Raw genomic sequence first — 16,117 nt, 5'->3', positions numbered from 1 at the left:
AACAGTCTCCCCCAATCTACCTCTGCAAGTTCCTGTCTGATACCATCAAAATTGGCCTTGCCCCAATTAAGAATTTTAACTCTTGGGCCAGACCTATCATTCTCCATAGCTATAGAACATAGAACATAGAAAATGCAGCACAGAACAGTCCCTTCGGCCCACGATGTTGTGCCGAACCTTTGTCCTAGATTAATCATAGATTATCATTGAATTTACAGTGCAGAAGGAGGCCATTCGGCCCTTTGAGTCTGCACCGGCTCTTGGAAAGAGCACCCTACCCAAACTCAACACCTCCACCCAACACCAAGGGCAATCTGGACATTAAGGGCAATTTATCATGGCCAATTCACCTAACCCGCACATCTTTGGACTGTGGGAGGAAACCGGAGCACCCGGAGGAAACCCACGCAGACACGGGGAGGACGTGCAGACTCCGCACAGACAATGACCCAAGCCGGAATCGAACCTGGGACCATGGAGCTGTGAAGCAATTGTGCTATCCACAATGCTACCGTGCTGCCCTTAAGAACAAATAAATCTACACTATATCATTTTACCGTAATCCATGTACCTATCCAATAGCTGCTTGAAGGTCCCTAATGTTTCCGACTCAACTACTTCCACAGGGTGTGCATTCCATGCCCCCACTACTCTCTGGGTAAAGAACCTACCTCTGATATCCCTCCTATATCTTCCACCTTTCACCTTAAATTTATGTCCCCTTGTAATGGTGTGTTCCACCCGGGGAAAAAGTCTTTGACTGTCTACTCTATCTATTCCCCTGATCATCTTATAAACCTCTATCAAGTCGCCCCTCATCCTTCTCCGCTCTAATGAGGAAAGGCCTAGCACCCTCAACCTTTCCTCGTAAGACCTACTCTCCATTCCAGGCAACATCCTGGTAAATCTTCTTTGCACCTTTTCCAGAGCTTCCACATCCTTCCTAAAATGAGGCGACCAGAACTGTACACAGTACTCCAAATGTGGCCTTACCAAAGTTTTGTACAGCTGCATCATCACCTCACGGCTCTTAAATTCAATCCCTCTGTTAATGAGCGCGAGCACACCATAGGCCTTCTTCACAGCTCTATCCACTTGAGTGGCAACTTTCAAAGATGTATGAACATAGACCCCAAGATCTCTCTGCTCCTCCACATTGCCAAGAACTCTACCGTTAACCCTGTATTCCGCATTCATATTTGTCCTTCCAAAATGGACAACCTCACACTTTTCAGGGTTAAACTCCATCTGCCACTTCTCAGCCCAGATCGGCATCCTATCTATATCTCTTTGCAGCCGACAACAGCCCTCCTTACTATCCACAACTCCACCAATCTTCGTATCGTCTGCAAATTTACTGACCCACCCTTCAACTCTCTCATCCAAGTCATTAATGAAAATCACAAACAGCAGAGGACCCAGAACTGATTGATCCCTGCGGTACGCCACTGGTAACTGGGATCCAGGCTGAATATTTGCCATCCACCACCACTCTCTGACTTCTATCGGTTAGCCAGTTTGTTATCCAACTGGCCAAATTTCCCACTATCCCATGGCTCCTTACTTTCTGCATAAGCCTACCATGGGGAACTTTATCAAATGCCTTACTAAAATCCATGTACACTACATCCACTGCTTTACCTTCATCCACATGCTTGGTCACCTCCTCAAAGAATTCAATAAGATTTGTAAGGCAAGACCTACCCCTCACAAATCCGTGCTGACTATCCCTAATCAAGCAGTGTCTTTCCAGATGCTCAGAAATCCTATCCTTCAGTACCCTTTCCATTACTTTGCCTACCACCGAAGTAAGACTAACTGGCCTGTAATTCCCAGGGTTATCCCTAGTTCCTTTTTTGAACAGGGGCACGACATTCGCCACTCTCCAATCCCCTGGTACCACCCCTGTTGACAGTGAGGATGAAAAGATCATTGCCAACGGCTCTGCAATTTCATCTCTTGCTTCCCATAGAATCCTTGGATATATCCCGTCAGGCCCGGGGGACTTGTCTATCCTCAAGTTTTTCAAAATGCCCAACACATCTTCCTTCCTAACAAGTATTTCCTCGAGCTTACCAATCTGTTTCACACTGTCCTCTCCAACAATATCGCCCCTCTCATTTGTAAATACAGAAGAAAAGTACTCATTCAAGACCTCTCCTATCTCTTCAGACTCAATACACGATCTCCCGCTACTGTCCTTGATTGGACCTACCCTCGCTCTAGTCATTCTCATATTTCTCACATATGTGTAAAAGGCCTTGGGGTTTTCCTTGATCCTACCCGCCAAAGATTGTTCATGCCCTCTCTTAGCTCTCCTAATCCCTTTCTTCAGTTCCCTCCTGGCTATCTTGTATCCCTCCAATGCCCAGTCTGAACCTTGTTCCCTCAGCCTTACATAAGTCACCTTTTTCCTCTTAACAAGACATTCAACCTCTCTTGTCAACCATGGTTCCCTCACTCGACCATCTCTTCCCTGCCTGACAGGGACATACATATCAAGGACACGTAGCACCTGTTCCTTGAACAAGTTCCACATTTCACTTGTGTCCTTCCCTGCCAGCCTATGTTCCCAACTTATGCACTTCAATTCTTGTCTGACAACATCGTATTTACCCTTCCTCCAATTGTAAACCTTGCCCTGTTGCACGTACCTATCCCTCTCCATTACTAAAGTGAAACTCACAGAATTGTGGTCACTATCTCCAAAATGCTCCCCCATTAACAAATCTATCACTTGCCCTGGTTCATTACCCAGTACTAAATCCAATATTGCCCCTCCTCTGGTCGGACAATCTACATACTGTGTTAGAAAAGCTTCCTGGACACACTGCACAAACACCACCCCATCCAAACTATTTGATCTAAAGAGTTTCCACTCAATATTTGGGAATATCTTAAAACTAATGGAGTTATGGTCACTTGTCCCAAAGTGATCCCTCACTAGCACTTCTGTCACTTGCCCTTCCTTATTTCCCAAGACGAGGTCAAGTTTTGCCCCCTCTCTAGTCGGTCCATCCACATACTGAATGAGAAATTCCTCCTGAATACACTCAACAAATTTCCCTCCATCCAAGCCCCTAATGCTATGGCTGTCCCAGTCAATGTTGGGAAAGTTAAAGTCCCCTACTACTACCACCCTATTATTCTTGCAGCTATCTGTAATCTCCTTACATATTTGCTCCTCAATTTCCCGCTGACTATTTGGGGGCCTGTAGTACAGTCCTACCAAGGTGATCTCTCCCTTCTTATTTTTCAGTTCCACTCATATAGACTCAGTGGGCGAACCCTCGGATATATCCCCGCTAAGTACTGCCGTGATGTTCTCCCTAATCAAAAACGCCACTCCCCCTCCTCTCTTACCTCCTGTTCTATCCTTTCTATAGTATCTGTACCCCGGAACATTGAGCTACCAGTCCTGCCCCTCCCTTAGCCATGTTTCAGTCATAGCCATAATATCCCAGTCCCATGTGCCCGTCCATGCCCTGAGTTCATCCGCTTTGCCCGTCAGGCCCCTTGCATTGAAATAAATGCCGTTTAATGTAGACTTTCCTTGCTCTCTGCCCTGCTTTCTCTGGTCATGCTTTACACACTCTCCCTTCCTGCCTTTTGTTTCTGTCCCCACTGACTTCCTACATCGGTTCCCATCCCCCTGCCACATTAGTTTAAACCCTCCCCAACTGCACTAGCAAACACACCCCCGAGAACATTGGTTCCGGTCCCACCCAGATGCAGACCGTCCGATTTGTACAGGTCCCACCTCCCCCAGAACCGGTCCCAATGTCCCAGGAATTTGAAACCCTCCCTCTTGCACCATCTCTCAAGCCACGTATTCATCCTAGCTACCCTGTCATTCCTACTCTGACTATCACGTGGCACTGGTAGCAATCCTGAGATTACTACCTTTGAGGTCCTACTTTTTAGTTTAACTCCTAACTCCCTAAATTCAGCTTGTAGGACCTCATCCCGTTTTTTACCTATATCGTTGGTGCCTATATGCACCACGACAGCTGGCTGTTCACCCTCCCCCTCCAGAATGCCCTGCAGCCGCTCTGAGACATCCTTGACCCTTGCACCAGGGAGGCAACATACCAACCTGGATTCTCGTTTGCGTCCGCAGAAACGCCTGTCTATTCCCCTTACAATTGAATCCCCTATCACTATAGCTCTGCCACTCTTTTTCCCGCCCTTCTGTGCAGCAGAGCCAGCCACGGTGCCATGAACCTGGCTGCTGCCACCTTCCCCTGGTGAGCCACCTCCCCCAACAGTTTCCAAAACGGTAAATCTGTTTTGGAGGGAGATGACCGCAGGGGATCCCTGCACTGCCTTCCTACTCTTCTTCTGTCTGTTGGTCACCCATTCGCTATCTGCCTCAGTAAATTTAATCTGCGGTGTGACCAACTCACTGAATGTGCTATCCACAACTTCCTCAGCATCGCGGATGCTCCAAAGTGAGTCCATCCGCAGCTCCAGAGCCGTCAAGCAGTCTAACAGGAGCTGCAGTTGGACACACTTCTTGCAGATGAAGGAGTCAGGGACACCAGAAGGGTCCCTGAATTGCCACATCTCACAAGAGGAGCATGACACGGGTCTGAGCTCTCCTGCCATGACTTAAACCTGAAGTTAAATTTGAACTACACTACACAGCTAAGAGAAAGTCAAAGAGAGAGAAATCACTTACCAGTCACAAGCCAATCACTTACCTGCTGGCTGTGATGTAATTGCTCCCGAGGCTCCCTCACAGGTCTGCTTCTCTGCACCTCCTTAAGATGAGCACCAAATTCCCTTAACTAGTTAATTAATTTACTTAATTAATTGGATTTTTTTTTTTGGGGGGAAACTCAACCCCAAACTCCAAAAAAACACAGCCCTCACTCACCTCTTACCCGAACTCAGCCTTACCCAAACTCAGATACACTCTGTTTGCCTCCAGCACTCAGCCTTACCCAAACTCAGATACACTCTGTTTGCCTCCAGCACTCCGTTTCTATAGACACATCAGCCACACCTTTTGTATCCTTCCTGATTTACAGTCAGCCAATAGGCCTGCTCCCGAAACTGATCTCCCGAAACTAACAGCTGACCTGCAAGGTAAGGAAGTTGTTAAGCAGTACTTACCTCACCCACGCCGCGACCTTTTAAACTGTCCCCTCTGCCTCGCAGCTCCCGCGCTTTTTCAATCTCCCACGCTGTTTCCAAAGTCCCGGCTCTCTCTCTCTCCCGAACTACCAGCTGACCTGCAAGGTAAGGAAGTTGTTAAGCAGTACTCGTTTATTTTCGTCGCACTCCGAACCCTGGCTCCCCTTCCATCTTTGACTCCCCCTATTTCCCTCGCTGCCATCCTCTTACGGAGCTGGTGTGCCAGCATCCAACTAGCCTTTTCCCCATACTCGTAGGTCACCCCTGCGTTTTCCTCCACTGTGCCTCCGCCTTCCCTGTGGTCAACAGGTCAAACTCCGTCTGGAGCCGTCATCTTTCCCCAAGTAATCTTTCCTCCGGGGCCTCTGCGTATCTCCTGTCCACTCTCAAAATCTCCCCCACTAACCTCTCCCTTTCCATACCCTCTGTCTTCTCCCTATGAGCCCTAATGGAGATTCGCTCTCCCCTGATCACCGCCTTCAATGCCTCCCATACCACCCCCACCCGCACCTCCCCGTTGTCGTTGGCCTCCAAGTACCTTTCGATACACCCCCTCACCTTCCCACACACCACCTCGTCCGCCAGCAGTCCCACATCCAGCTGCCAAAACGGGCGTTGGTCCCTCTCCTCTCCCAGCTCCAGTTCCACCCAGTGCGGGGCATGGTCCGAAACGGCTATAGCCGAATACTCCGTCCCCTCCACCCTTGGAATGAGCGCCCTACCCAGAACAAAGAAATCTATCCGGGAGTAGGCTTTGTGTACATGGGAGAAGAAAGAAAATTCCCTGGCCTGCGGCCTTGCAAACCGCCATGGGTCCACTCCCCCCATCAGATCCATAAACCCCCTAAGCACCTTGGCCGCCGCCGGCCTCTTTCCCGTCCTTGATTTGGAGCGGTCTAGTGCGGGATCCAACACTGTATTGAAGTCCCCTCCCATTATCAGGCCTCCTATCTCCAGGTCCGGAATGCACCACAACATGCGCTTCATGAATCCTGCATCATCCCAGTTTGGGGCGTATACGTTTACCAACACCACCCACCCCTTGCAGCCTACCGCTCACCATTACATATCACCCTCCGTTGTCCGCTACAATAGTCTTGGCCTCGAATGACACCCGCTTTCCCACCAATATTGCCACCCCTCTATTCTTCGCGTCCATTCCCGAGTGGAATACCTGTCCTACCCATCCCTTTCTTAGCCTGACCTGGTCCGCCACCATCAGGTGTGTCTCTTGGAACATAGCCACGTCTGCCTTCAGTCCCTTCAAGTGCGCGAACACTCGAGCCCTCTTCACCGGCCCATTCAGGCCCCTCACGTTCCACATTATCAACCGGATTGGAGAGGCTCTCACCCCCCCCACGCCCCGCCGACTAGCCATCTCCTTTTCTGGGCCAGTCCCGTGTCCACGCCTCCCTCACCCTCCAGTCCCCCAGAGGGGGGACCCCCGTCCCGACCACCTCTTCTGTGTCCCATTCCCTTTCGGCCAGTGCAGCAGCAACCCTTTTCCCCCCCCCTTCCCCCCCTCCCCCCCCGCTAGACCCCTGTCTAGCTTTTTTGCTACCCCCATGTCACTCCTGTAAGTCAGCTGACGCCTGCTGACCCCGGCTTCCCCCGCCGTCCCATTGACCTCCCCGCGTGGGAGTCTACCAATCCATATGCATTCCTTCGTTCCCCTTCCCGCCTTTCCAAAGCCCGCTCCGCCCCCTCTGGCGCAGCTCCTGTCGCGGCCTTGTCTCTCTCCCCCAGCCCATGTAACATTTCCTGCGCGGGATTGACCCCCTATATACAACAACCATCACACATCAAACATCACCCCCACCCTCACAAACCCTCAGTTAGAGTCCAACTTTTCGGCTTGTACAAAGGTCCACGCCTCTTCATGCGTTTCGAAGTAATAGTGTTGGCCCTTGTATGTGACCCACAGTCGCGCTGGCTGCAGCATTCCGAATTTCACTTCTTTCCGGTACAGCGCCGCTTTGGCCCGGTTGAAACCCGCTCTCCGCTTTGCAACCTCCGTGCTCCAGTCCGGGTCTATTCGGATCTCTGCATTGTCCCACTTACTGCTCCGCTCCTTCTTGGCCCATCTCAGGACCCACTCTCTCTCCGTGAACCGGTGGAACCTCACCACCATCGCCCTTGGCGGCTCATTTGCCTGGGGCTTCTTCGCCAGCACCCGATGTGCCACGTCCAACTCCAGCAACCTCGAAGGGGCCTTCGTGCCCATCATCGCCTCGAGCATCGTGCTCGCGTATGCCCCGGCATCAGCCCCCTCCACTCCCTCAGGGAGACCCAGGATCCGCAGATTCTTTCTCCTCGACCTGTTCTCCAGGTCTTCGAGTCTTCCCGCCCACCTCTTGTGTAGCGCCTCGTTCTGCTCCACTCTCACCGCCAGGCCCACGAGCTCGTCCTCGTTCTGACTGACTCTTTTCTGTACCTCCTGGATCTTAGCTTCGTGGGCCTTCTGGGTGATCCTGAGTCCTTCAATTGCCGAAAGCATAGGCGCCAACATCTCCTTGCGCATTTCCTCGCGCTGCTCCTCGAAGCAGCGCTTGATGAACTCCTGCAGCTCCCCTTCTCCCCGGGAGATTTTAAAAGATCGCAGCCTAGTTTCGGGAGCCGTTCGGAGTAGGAGGAGCAGTCTCTGTCAGGGAGAGAACCTGAGAACATCTAAGGCACTCAGAAGGTAAGAAGGTAAATAAGTGATTTTTACTCATTTTTACTTTTATACCTTTTTCAAATTGTGTGTGTCGGGGGGAAACTGAAGTGACATCACAGAAAAGCTGTGGCCTGAGTGGCTGGTTGGAAATCTACACTAAATTAAAAAAATTAAGCATTGGGAACTAATTAAACATAATTATTTAATTATAATTTAGAGGGATATCTAAGCCAGAGATCGGAGAGTACTATATTTAGCTTTCGCATTTCTATTAGAAATCTAGTGCTAGGAAACAGATAGTTAACAGTAACTTTGACATTTTTTTAAAAATATATTAAATTTTAATTTTAATTAATTGACGCAATGTCAGTTAGAGGGGTGCAGTGCTCTGACTGTGAGATGTGGCAGGTCCGGGAGGCTTCCAGCATCCCGGATGGCTTCATCTGCAGAAAGTGCACCCAACTGGAGCTCCTCACAGACCGCATGGTTCGGTTGGAGCAGCAATTGGATGCACTTAGGAGCATGCAGGTGGCGGAAAGCGTCATAGATCGCAGTTATGTAAATGTGGTCACACCCAAGGTGCAGGCAGAGAAATGGGTGACCACCAGAAAGGGCAGGCAGTCAGTGCAGGAATCCCCTGTGATTGTCCCCCTCTCGAACAGGTATACCCCTTTGGATACTGTCGGGGGGGATAGCCTATCAGGGGAAAACAGCAGCAGCCAGTGCAGTGGCACCACGGCTGGCTCTGATGTTCAGAAGGGAGGGTCAAAGCGCAGAAGAGTAATAGTAATAGGGGACTCTATAGTCAGGGGCACAGATAGGCGCTTCTGTGGACGTGAAAGAGACTCCAGGATGGTATGTTGCCTCCCTGGTGCCAGGGTCCAGGATGTCTCCGAACGGGTAGAGGGCATCCTGAAGGGGGAGGGCAAACAGGCAGAGATCGTTGTACATATTGGTACTAACGACATAGGCAGGAAGGGGCATGAGGTCCTGTAGCAGGAGTTCAGGGAGCTAGGCAGAAAGTTAAAAGACAGGACCTCTAGGGTTGTAATCTCGGGATTACTCCCTGTGCCACGTGCCAGTGAGGCTAGAAATAGGAAGATAGAGCAGCTAAACACGTGGCTAAACAGCTGGTGTAGGAGGGAGGGTTTCCATTATCTGGACCACTGGGAGCTGTTCCGGGGCAGGTGTGACCTATATAAGAAGGACGGGTTGCATCTAAACTGGAGAGGCATAAATATCCTGGCCGCGAGGTTTGCTAGTGTCACACGGGAGGGTTTAAACTAGTATGGCAGGGGGGTGAGCACGGGAGCAATAGGTCAGAAGGTGAGAGCATTGAGGGAGAACTAGGGAATAGGGACAGTGGGGCTCTGAGGCAGAGCAGACAGGGAGAAGTTGCTGAACACAGCGGGTCTGGTGGCCTGAAGTGCATATGTTTTAATGCAAGAAGTATTACGGGTAAGGCAGATGAACTTAGAGCTTGGATTAGTACTTGGAACTATGATGTTGTTGCCATTACAGAGACCTGGTTGAGGGAAGGGCAGGATTGGCAGCTAAACGTTCCAGGCTTTAGATGTTTCAGGCGGGATAGAGGGGGATGTAAAAGGGGAGGCGGAGTTGCGCTACTGGTTCGGGAGAATATCACAACTGTACTGCGGGAGGACACCTCAGGGCAGTGAGGGTATATGGGTAGAGATCAGTAATAAGAAGGGTGCAGTCACAAGGTTGGGGGTTTACTACAGGCCTCCCAACAGCCAGCGGGAGATAGAGGAGCAGATCGGTCGACAGATTTTGGAAAAGAGTAAAAACAACAGGGTTGTGGTGATGGGAGACTTCAACTTCCCCAATATTGACTGGGACTCACTTAGTGCCAGGGGCTTAGACGGGGCGGAGTTTGTAAGGAGCATCCAGGAGGGCTTCTTAAAACAATATGTAGACAGTCCAAGTAGGGAAGGGGCAGTACTGGACCTGGTATTGGGGAATGAGCCCGGCCAGGTGGTAGATGTTTCAGTAGGGGAGCATTTCGGTAACAGTGACCACAATTCAGTAAGTTTTAAAGTACTGGTGGACAAGGATAAGAGTGGTCCTAGGATGAATGTGCTAAATTGGGGGAAGGCTAATTATAACAATATTAGGCGGGAACTGAAGAACATAGATTGGGGGCGGATGTTTGAGGGCAAATCAACATCTGACATGTGGGAGGCTTTCAAGTGTCAGTTGAAAGGAATTCCGGACCGGCATGTTCCTGTGAGGAAGAAGGATAAATACGGCAATTTTCGGGAACCTTGGATAACGAGAGATATTGTAGGCCTCGTCAAAAAGAAAAAGGAGGCATTTGTCAGGGCTAAAAGGCTGGGAACAGACGAAGCCTGCGTGGAATATAAGGAAAGTAGGAAGGAACTTAAGCAAGGAGTCAGGAGGGCTAGAAGGGGGTCACAAAAAGTCATTGGCAAATAGGGTTAAGGTAAATCCCAAGGCTTTTTACACGAACATAAAAAGCAAGAGGGTAGCCAGGGAAAGGGTTGGCCCACTGAAGGATAGGCAAGGGAATCTATGTGTGGAGCCAGAGGAAATGGGCGAGATACTAGATGAATACTTTGCATCAGTATTCACCAAAGAGAAGAAATTGGTAGATGTTGAGTCTGGAGAAGGGTGTGTAGATAGCCTGGGTCACATTGAGATCCAAAAAGACGAGGTGTTGGGTGTCTTAAAAAATATTAAGGTAGATAAGTCCCCAGGGCCTGATGGGATCTACCCCAGAATACTGAAGGAGGCTGGAGAGGAAATTGCTGAGGCCTTGACAGAAATCTTTGGATCCTCACTGTCTTCAGGGGATGTCCCGGAGGACTGGAGAATAGCCAATGTTGTTCCTCTGTTTAAGAAGGGTAGCAAGGATAATCCAGGGAACTACAGGCCGGTGAGCCTTACTTCAGTGGTCGGGAAATTACTGGAGAGAATTCTTCGAGACAGGATCTACTCCCATTTGGAAGCAAATGGACGTATTAGTGAGAGGCAGCATGGTTTTGTGAAGGGGAGGTCGTGTCTCACTAACTTGATAGAGTTTTTCGAGGAGGTCACTAAGATGATTGATGCAGGTAGGGCAGTGGATGTTGTCTATATGGACTTCAGTAAGGCCTTTGACAAGGTCCCTCATGGTAGACTAGTACAAAAGGTGAAGTCACACGGGATCAGGGGTGAGCTGGCAAGGTGGATACAGAACTGGCTAGTCATAGAAGGCAGAGAGTAGCAATGGAAGGATGCTTTTCTCATTGGAGGGCTGTGACCAGTGGTGTTCCACAGGGATCAGTGCTGGGACCTATGCTCTTTGTAGTATATATAAATGATTTGGAGGAAAATGTAACTGGTCTGATAAGTAAGTTTGCAGACGACACAAAGGTTGGTGGAATTGCGGATAGCGATGAGGACTGTAAGAGGATACAGCAGGATTTAGATTGTTTGGAGACTTGGGCGGAGAGATGGCAGATGGAGTTTAATCCGGACAAATGTGAGGTAATGCATTTTGGAAGGTCTAATGCAGGTAGGGAATATACAGTGAATGGTAGAACCCTCAAGAGTATTGAAAGTCAAAGAGATCTAGGAGTACAGGTCCACAGGTCATTGAAAGGGGCAACACAGGTGGAGAAGGTAGTCAAGAAGGCATACGGCATGCTTGCCTTCATTGGCCGGGGCATTGAGTATAAGAATAGGCAAGTCATGTTGCAGCTGTATAGAATCTTAGTTAGGCCACACTTGGAGTATAGTGTTCAATTCTGGTCGCCACACTACCAGAAGGATGTGGAGGCTTTAGAGAGGGTGCAGAAGAGATTTACCAGGATGTTGCCTGGTATGGAGAGCATTAGCTATGAGGAGCGGTTGAATAAACTCGGTTTGTTCTCACTGGAACAAAGTGAGTTGTAGTTAGTCGGGCAGCATGGTCGGCACTGGCTTGGAGGGCCGAAGGGCCTGTTCCTGTGCTGTACATTTCTTTGTTCTTTGTTCTTTGTCCCTGGCCGCCGCCATTTTGTTTTCTTTCCCTCGCTTCTCCCGTTGCTCCAGTGCCGCTTCTTTGGCCGTTTCACTTCTGGTCCATTTCATAGAAATTGGAGGGGGACCTCTCTCTTCCCTTCCCCACGGGCTGCGTCAAAAAAAAGTTCCGTTGGGGCTCCTCTAACGAGCCCAAAAGTCCGTGGTAGCGGGAGCTGCCGAATCGTGCGGTTTAGCTCCGCATAGCCGCAACCGGAAGTCGAGAGGGAATCCTTTTGGCAGTGTTCGCTTCACCAGTCTGCCCCAAAAAGTCTATGGAAACTCCTAGAAAAGGTCTGAGAGTCAGCTCCAGAGGGGAGCTGCCGAATGCGCGAACTACTCCTCCATGGCCGCCACCGGAAGCCTCGTCCCTGCTTCTTCAATGGCCTTGGTAGATCTTTTCACAGTTGTTCCCTCTGCTGCTCGAATTCACCTTTAATCGAGTCAAGTCAGATTGCAGCTTTAAGCTTGCCCTTCCCCCGCCTGCATGCTGGAAGAGGCTTTTGTCTAAACCTGCAGCCAAAGCCAAATCTTTTACTGTTTCTGCCGGGTCTGGTAGCCTAAAGACCTAACATTCCTGGGGGACACTGTCAGGGGAATGCTGCAGTCTTCTTCCCACACCGGGAAATGTCAAACAAATGCCGTGGGGGCCCTGTAAAAGAGCCCAAAAGTCCGTTCCAAGCGGGAGCTGCCGAATATGCGACCTAGCTCTGCATAGCCGCACCCGGAAGTCGAATTTAGAAAGTTAAGGGGTGATTTGATCCAAGTTGTCAAGATACGAAGGAGAGGGGGCAGCATGGTGGCGCAGTGGTTAGCACTGCTGCCTCAAGGCGCCGAGGACCCAGTTTCGAACCCAGCCCTGGTCACTGCACGTGTGGAGTTTGCACATTCTCCCCATGTCTGCGTGGGTCTCATCAGATCTTGAAGCAGTCCATGACCAAATGCAGCAAGACCCGGACAATATCCAGGCTCGGGGCTGACAAGTGGCAACTTACATTCACACCACACAAGTGCCCGGCAATGACCATCTCCTACAAGAGAGGATCTAACCATCGCCCCTTGGCATTCAATGGCATTGCCATCGCTGAATCCCCCACAATCAACATCCTGAGGGTTACCATTGATCAGAAACTGAATTGGACTAGCCACATTAATACTGCATCTACCAGGGTAGATCAAAGGCGAGAAATCCTATGGTGAGTAACTCACCTCCTGACCCACCAAAGCCTGTCCACCATCTACAAGGCACAAGTCAGGAGTGTGATGGAATACTCTCCACTTGCCTGGATGAGCGCAGCTCCAACAATACCCAAGAAGCTCGACACCATCCAGGACGAAGCAGCCCACTTGATTGCTCCTCCTTCCACAAACATTCAAACCTTCCACCACTGACAAACAGTGGCAGCCGTGTGCACCATCTACAAGATGCACTGCAGTAACTCACCAAGGCTTCCAAATCCACGACCACTCCCATCTAGAAGGACAAGAGCAGCAGATACCTGGGAACCCCACCACCTGGAGGTTCCCCTCCAAGTCACTCACCACCCTGACTTGGAAATATATCGCCGTTCCTTCACTGTCGCTGGGACAAAATCCTGGAACTCCCTCCCTAACAGCACAGTGGGTGTACCTACGCCTCAGGGACTGCAGCGGTTCAAGAAGGCAGCTCACCACCACCTTCTGAAGGGCAACTAGAGACGGGCAATAAATGCTGGCCTAACCAGCGACACCCACATCCCGTAAATTAATTTTAAAAAAAGATTGGGAGAAACTAATTGGCAACCCTCGGGATACAGAGCATTCTGTTCTCTCTTCACAAATGGCACCTGATGCCAGATTAATTGTTCATTTTAAGGATGCAATTGACAGATTTTTGTTCTCCAAAGAGATTAACGGATAGAAGGCATATTAGGTGGCAAATCAGCCACGATCTGACTTAATGAGGGGACAGCCTGGACGATGTGGAATTTGTATGGGTGAAGCTCTGGAACACCAAAGGGCAAAAACGTTAATGAGAGTTGTGTACAGACCACCAAACAGTAGTTGTGAGGTTGGGGGTGGCATCAAACAGGAAATTAGAGATGCGCGCAGTAAGGGTACAGCAGTTATTAAGGACGACTTCAATCTGCATATTGATTGGGCTAATCAAACTGGTAGCAGTGCGATGGAGGAGGATTTTCTGAAATGTATAAGGGATGGTTTTCTCGACCAATATGTTGAGGAACCAACTGGAGAGCAGGCCATCGTAGACTAGGTACTGTGCAATGAGTGAGGATTCATTAGTAACATTGTTGTGCAAGATACTTTAGGGGAGTGAGCATAATATGGTAGAATTCTTTATTAAGATAGAGACTGACACAGTTAAGTCTGAGACCAGGGTCCTGAAGTTAAAGGAAGCTAACTTTGATGGTATAAGATTTGCATTGGCTAGAATAAGCTGACAAAGGACACTTAAGGGGTTGACGGTGGATAGGCAATGGCAGAAATTTAAAGAACACTAATTGACTCCAGAGTAAGACGGGGAAGGTGGCTGAACCGTGGCTAACAGGGAAATCAGGGAGAGTGTTAAACCCAAAGAGGAGGCAAATAAATTGGCCAGAAAGAGCAGCAAGCCCGAGGCCTGGGAGAAATTTAAAATTCAGCAGAGGAGGACAAAGGGTTTAATTCAGAAGGAGAAAATAGAAAGGAGGGTAAGCTTGCAGAAAACATAAAAACTGACTGCAAAAGCTTCTATAGATATGTGAAGAGAAAAAGACTGGTGAAGACAAATGTAGGACCCGTACAGTTAGAATCAGGAGAATTCATGATGGGCGACAAAGAGATGGCAGACCAGTTGAACAAATACTTTGGCTCTGTCTGCACTAAGGGCACAAATAACCTTCCGGAAATACTAGGGGACAGAGGGTCTAGCATGAAGGAGGAACTGAAGGAAATCTTTATTATTCAGGAAATTGTGTTGGGGAAATTGATGGGATTAAATCCCCAGGGCCTGGTGTTCTGCATCCCAGAGTACTTAAGGAAGTGGCCCGAGAAATAGTGGATGCATAGGGTGATCATTTTCCAAATTTCTATAGACTCTGGAAGAGTTCAAACGGATTGGAGGGTAGCTAACGTAACCCCACTTTTTCAAAAGAAGCGAGTGGGAAAACAGGGAATTATAGACCCGTTAGCCTGACATTGGTGGTGGTGAAAATGCTGGAGTCAATTATTAAGGATGAACTAACTGAACATTTGGAAAGTGGGGACCGGATTGGTCCAAGTCAGCATGGATTCATTGAATGGAAATCATGCTTGACAAATCTTCTGGAGTTGTTTGAGGATATGACCAGTAGAGTGGACAAGGGTGAACCAGTGGATGTTGTGTATCTGGACTTTCAAATAACTTTTGACAAGGTCCCACACAAGAGTTTAGTGAGCAAAATTAAAGCTCATCGTATTGGGGAAATGTATTGGCAAGGATAGAGAACTGGTTGGCAGACAGGAAGCAAAGAGTGGGAATAAACGGGTCCTTTTCAGAGTGGTTGACAGTGACTAGTGGAGTACCGCAGGGTTCAGTGCTGGGGGCCCAGCTCTTCACAATATACATTAATGATTTGGACGATGGAATTGCAATATCTCCAAATTTGCAGACGACACTAAGCTGGGTGGCAGTGCGTGCTGTGAGGAGAATGCAAAGAGGCTGCAGGGCGACTTGGGCAGGCTGGCTGAGTGGGCAAATACTTGGCAAATGCAATATAATGTGGGTAAATGTGAGGTTATCCAGTTTGGTGGAAATAACAGGAAGGCAGATTATCTGAATGGTGGCAGTTTATAAAAAGGGGAAGTGTAACGAGACGTGGGTGTGATGGTGGAACAGTCGCTGAAGGTTGGCATTCGGGTACAGCAGGCGGTGAGGGAAGCTAATGGCACGCTGGCCTTCATAGTGAGAGGGTTTGAGTATAGGAGGAGGGATGTCTTGCTGCAGTTATACGGGGCCTTGGTGAGGCCACACCTTGCATATCGTGGCAGTTTTGGTCTCCTAGTTTGGGGAAGGACATTCTTGCTATTGAGGGTGTCCAGCGAAGGTTCACCAGACTAATTCCCGGGATGGCAGGACTGACATATGAAGAAAGACTGGATGGACTGGGCTCGTACTGACTGGAGTTTAGAAGAATGAGAGGGGATCTCATAGAAACATATGAAATCCGGATGGACTGGACAGGCTAGATACAGGAAGTATGTTCCCCATGTTTGGGATGTCCAGAACTAGGAGTCACAGCCTAGGAATAAATGGTCAGCCATTCAGGACTGAGATGAGGA

General features: G+C 49.3%; 1 protein-coding gene and 1 long non-coding RNA gene across 5 annotated transcripts in view; one reads left to right on the top strand and one right to left on the bottom strand.

Moving 5' to 3' along the window:
• Nucleotides 1-16,117, top strand: part of LOC140427624 (homeobox protein PKNOX1-like) — a 404,309-nt gene that overhangs the window by 313,623 nt on the left and 74,569 nt on the right. The window lies entirely within an intron of this gene.
• LOC140427626 (uncharacterized) overlaps nt 1-16,117 on the bottom strand; it is a 63,579-nt gene that overhangs the window by 10,521 nt on the left and 36,941 nt on the right. Inside the window, exon 2 of the long non-coding RNA XR_011948576.1 lies at nt 5,119-5,237. This is a non-coding gene — a long non-coding RNA (uncharacterized lncRNA). The remainder of the gene's footprint in view (nt 1-5,118; nt 5,238-16,117) is intronic.

The sequence above is a fragment of the Scyliorhinus torazame genome, chromosome 8 (assembly GCF_047496885.1).
Source record: "Scyliorhinus torazame isolate Kashiwa2021f chromosome 8, sScyTor2.1, whole genome shotgun sequence".
NCBI lineage: Eukaryota > Metazoa > Chordata > Chondrichthyes > Carcharhiniformes > Scyliorhinidae > Scyliorhinus > Scyliorhinus torazame.
Note: the sequence above shows the minus strand (reverse complement) of the source record. Positions and strands in the feature narration are given on the sequence as shown.